This window comes from Orycteropus afer, unplaced genomic scaffold (assembly GCF_000298275.1).
Source record: "Orycteropus afer afer isolate SDZICR_OR568_19922 unplaced genomic scaffold, OryAfe1.0 scaffold00159, whole genome shotgun sequence".
Taxonomy (NCBI): domain Eukaryota; kingdom Metazoa; phylum Chordata; class Mammalia; order Tubulidentata; family Orycteropodidae; genus Orycteropus; species Orycteropus afer.
The window spans coordinates 2,843,585-2,849,054 of NW_006921746.1; positions in this window are offsets into that span (position 1 = coordinate 2,843,585).

Below are 5,470 nucleotides of genomic sequence, written 5' to 3' on the forward strand. Positions count from 1 at the left end.
GTTCAAACCCACCAGCCACTCCTTGGAAGGAAGGTTGGGCAATCTACTTCCATAGTGATACTGCCTCAGAAACCCAAGGAGGGGTCACTATGGGTTGGATCCATCTTGACGGCACATAACAAAACAAAACAACATACACACATATACTCTGATATACACATATGGATGCATATCTGTCTATGTAACCAATCACATTTTTTTTTTGTTACTGTTGTTCTTGCCAAATTACATATGTTATAACATCTACAAATAATGTCTCTTAATCTTGTGTATTTCTTATTATCATTTACCTTGTTAAGTTATGCATACTTCACCCACATTCCATATTGCCTTCCCATCACCAAAAATAATAAGTGTTTACTGTCTAGAGAGTGATTCCCCCTCCTTTCCCCTCATGCTTCTGGTAGCAACCAAAGAATGTTGATTTCTGTATGTATATCTAACTTTGTCTTTTTATAAAAGTTGTATCATAGAATATAGGTTCTTTTGTACTTCACTCATTTTACTCAGCATAATGTACTCCAAACTCATCCATGTTGTGTTTCATAGAGTCACAATTATTCTTTATAAATACAGAGTATTCCATTCCAAGTATGTAACCACATTTTGTTTATCCATTCATCCACTGATGGCCACTTAATTTGTTTCTATCTTTTTGCTGCTGTTAAAAATGTTTCAATAAACATGTGTGCATATGCCTTTTAGTGACATTACTATTAAATATCCAGAGTATATACCTAGGAATGGTATTGCTGGATCATAAAATATTTCTATTTCTGCCGTTCTAAGAAAGTACTATACCTTTTTCAGTAATGGTTGTACCATTTTACAATACCACCAGCAGTGGACAATTGTTCCAATCTCCCCACAACCTCACCAGCATTTGTTAATTTCAGTTTTTTTGATCAATGCCAATTTTGCAGGGGTGAGATAGTATCTCATTATAGTTTTGATTAACTTATCTCTAATAGATACTGATCCTGAGCATCTTCTCAGATGTTTGTTGCTACTTGAATGTCCTCTTTGATGAAATGTCTGTTCATGTGTGTCTTAAGCTGGGTTCTCTAGAGAAGCAAAACCACTGAAGCTTATCTATCTGTCTATCTATCTATCTATCTATCTATCTATCTATCTACATACATACATACAGAGAGAGAGGGAGATTTCAGGGAAATGGATCATACACTTGTAGAGTCTGGCAAGTTCCAAGTCCATGGGTCATAACTAAAGCTGGAGGCTTCTTTTGACTCATGTAACTTCAGGGGCTGAAGAAGCCAATGTCAGTAAGCGATTCAGCAGGCTGCTGACTCCAGAGTTTAATGGATCCAAGATTCATAGGTAAGATAACAAGCTGTTGGCTCACAGGCTAGGAAGGCTAACAATCCCCAAAATGACAGGAATTATGACCGGCTGCTGGTTAAAATCCAAAGAATGGAGGTCAGGTGATGACAAGCCAGATACAGGATTTATATAGAAGAAACATCCAGGGTGTTTTGTCAAAACATTGATATGTATTGGAAACAGGCCATACCATGGAGGAAAACCCCTTTCTCATGATTGGCTGCTCATAGCAGATTTCATCACAAAAGTGATTACATTATATCACATCTCATCAGAAGGGATGTTGTTTTTGTTCAGTGCTGTTTTCCATCATAACTGCAACTCCACTGAGAAACATTGCACAGCCAAGTAAACATACAACTTTAACCATAACAATGTCCTTTTTTTTATTTTTAAATTGGAATGTTTGTCTTTTTATTGGTGGATTGTTGAACTTTTCTATGGGGATTGGCTGCTTTTTAGATATATCATTCTACATATTTATTCCCATTGTGTGATGGTATTGTTAGGTGCTGTCAAGTCAGCTCTGAATCATAGTGACCCTATGTACAACAGCACAAAACACTACCTGGTCTTGTGTCATCACTACAATCTTTGCTATGCTTGAGCTTATAATTGTAGCCCTCATTTCTTTGAGGGTCTTCCTCTTTGCTGATCATCTGGTTTACAAAGCATGACATCCTTCACCAAGGACTAGTCTCTTCTGACAACATGACCAAAGCACATGACATGAAGTCTGGACATTCTCAGTTCTAAGGGGCATTCTGGCTGTACTTTTTCCAATACATATTTGTGTACTCTTCTGGCAGTCCATGGTGTTTTCCGTATTCTTCACCAACACAACAATTCAAATGTATCAGTTTTTCTTTTGTCATCCTTATTCTTTGGCCAGCTTTCAGATGCATACGTGGTTATTGAAAATACCAGGACTTGGGTCAGGTGAACCTTAGTCCTCAAAGTGATATCTTTACTCTTAAAAACTTTAAAGACATTTTTTGCAGCATATTTGCCCAACACAATATGTTGTTTGATATTTTGACTGCCTCTTCCATGGGCATTGATTGGGGACCCAAGTAAAATTCAATACCTACCAACTTCAGTATTTTCTCTATTTATGATGATGTGGCTTATTGGTCCAGTTGGGAGGAATTTTGTTTTCTTTATGTTGAGATGTAGTCCATACTGAAGGTTATTGTCTTTGATCCTCATCAGTAATTGCTTCGAGTATTCCTCACTTTCATCAAGCAAGGTTGTGTCCCCTGTATATTATAGGATGTTAATTAGTCTTCCTCCAATCTTGATGCCATGTTATTCTTCATATAGTCCATCTTCTCAGATCATGTAGTCAGCCTACAGATTGAATAAGTGTGGTGAATGGATAAAACTCTGACTCACACCTCTCTTGGTTTTAAACCATGCAATACCCCTAGTATCGCTTGTGGGAAGCTCTATTTAAAGGCTATTGCCTGAGATAGGCAGGTGCAGAGGGGTTAGGAACAGCTAAAGGAAACAAACTTGTCTGTCAGTTTGTCATCCTGTGGTGGCTCATGTGTTTCTATGAGGCAGGGGGCTATGCCACCATGTTGCAAAAATGCCAACAAGGTTACCCATGGTGGGCAGGTTTCAGGGAAGCTTCCAGGCTAAGATAGATTCAGAAGAAGGAGGAGGCCATCCACTTCTCAAACAATTGGCCAGTGAAAAACTTATGAATAGCAGTGAAACAATGTCCAATATATTATCAGAAAACTTTATGAATAGCCCTGAAACATTGTCTGATATAATGCCAGAAGTTAAGCCCATCAGGTCAGAAGGCACTCAAAATTTGACTGGAGAAGAGCTGAATCCTCAGAACAGAGATGAATTTAATGATATGGATAGAGTAAAGCTTTTGGAATCTCCATTGGCTGATGTGGCATGACTCAAAATGAGTAGAAACAGCTACAAACATCCACTGATAACTGGAACATGGAATGTACAAAGTATGAATCTAGAAAAATTGGAAGTTGTCAAAAATGAAATAGAACACATAAGGATCAATATCCTAGGCATTAGTGAGCTGATAGGGACTATTTTTGGCTAATGGACTGGTTTTGGCCACTGCGAATCAGACAACCATATGATCTATTATTCTGGGAATGACAAAATTGAAGAGGAATGGTGTGATACTCATTGCCACAAAGAGTGTTTCAAGATCTGTCCTGAAGTACAACACTGTCAGTGATAGGATGATATCCATATGCCTACAAGGAAGACCAGTTGATACTACCATTATTCAAATTTACTCACAAACCATCAAAGCTAAAGATAAGGAAATTGAAGAATTCTACCAACTTCTGCAGTCTGAAATTGACCAAATATGCAATCAAGATGTGTTGATTATTACTGGTGACTGGAGTGCAAAAGTTAGAAACAAAGAAGATTTACTGATAGTTGGAAATTATGACCTTGGAGATAGAAATAACTCTGAATATGGAGTTGGCATGATAGAATTTTGCAAGACCAATAACTTATTCATTGAAAATACCTGTTTTGAACAACATAAGCAAAGACTATTCACATGGACTTCACCAGAAGGAATACACAGGAATCAGATATGATTACATCTGTGGCAAGAGGCAATGGAGGAGTTCAAATTTTGGTCAAAACAAGGCCAGGAACTGATTGCAGAAAACACCATCAACTGCTCATATGCAAATTGAAATTGAAGTTAAAGACATTTCAAATAAGTCCGTGAGAGCCAGTCTATGACCTTGATTATATCCTTCCTGAATTTAGAGACCATTTAAATAATAGATTAAATGCATTGAACATCAATGACCAAAAACCAGAGGAATTGTGGGATGACATCAAGAACATCATCCATGAAGAAAGCAAGAGGTCCTTAAAACGACAAGAAAGGAAGAAAATACCAAAATGGACTTCAGAAGAGACGCTGAAACTTGTCCTTGAGTGGAGAGTAGCTAAAGCAAATGGGAGACATGAAAAGATGAAAAAGCTGAGCAGAAGATTTCAAAGAGCAGCTTGAGCAGACACAGCCAATTACTATAATGAAATGTGCAAAGACCTGGAGTTATAAAACCAAAAGGGAAGAACATGCTTGACATTTATCAAGCCATAAGAACTGAGGAAAAGTATTTAAGCCTCAAGTTGCAATATTGAAAGCTTCTATGGGCAAAATATTGAATGATGCAAGAAGCATTAAAAGAAGATGGAAAGAATATATAGAGTCACTGTACCAAAAATAATTGCTTGGCATTCATTACAGGAGGTGCCATGTGATCAAGTACCAATGGAATTGAAGCAAGAAGTCAAAGCTTCACTGAAGGAATTGGCAAACAGCAAGGCTGCAGAAATGGAAAGAATACCCATTGAGATGTTTCAGCAAATGGATGCCCAACTGCAAGCACTCACTCGGTTATGCCAAGAGATTTGGAAGACAGCTACCTGGCCAACTTACTGGAAGAGATCTATATTTGCACCCATTCCAAAAAAAGTTGATACCACAGAATGTAGAAATTATCAAACAATATCATTGGTATCACATGCACGTAAAATCTTACTGAAGATAATTGAAGAATGGTTGCAACAGTATATTGACAGAGAGCTTCCAGAAATTCATGCTGGATTCAGAAGAGGACATGGAATGAGGGATATCATTGCTGATGTCAGATGGATCTTCCAGAAAGATGCTTACTTATGTTTTATTGAGTATGCATAAGTGTTCAATTGTGTGGATCATAACAAATTATGGATAACATTGAGAAGAATGGGGCTCCCAGAACACTTGATTATACTCATGAAGAACTTGTACATAAATCAGGAGGGTATTATTTGAACAGAACAAGGGGCTACTGCATAGTTTAAAATCAAGAAGGGAGTGAGTCAAGGTTATATCTTTTCACCATACATATTCAACTTGTATGCTCAGGCATATAATCCAAGAAAGTGGATTATATGAAAAATGTGACATCAGGATTGGAGGAAGACTCATTAACAACCTACTATATGCAGATGTTGATTGAGATATTTCAACAAACAGATGCCCCATTGGAGGCACTCACTCAGTTATGCCAAGAGATTTGGAAGACAGCTATACCTGGCCAACTGACTGGAAGAGATCCATATTTGT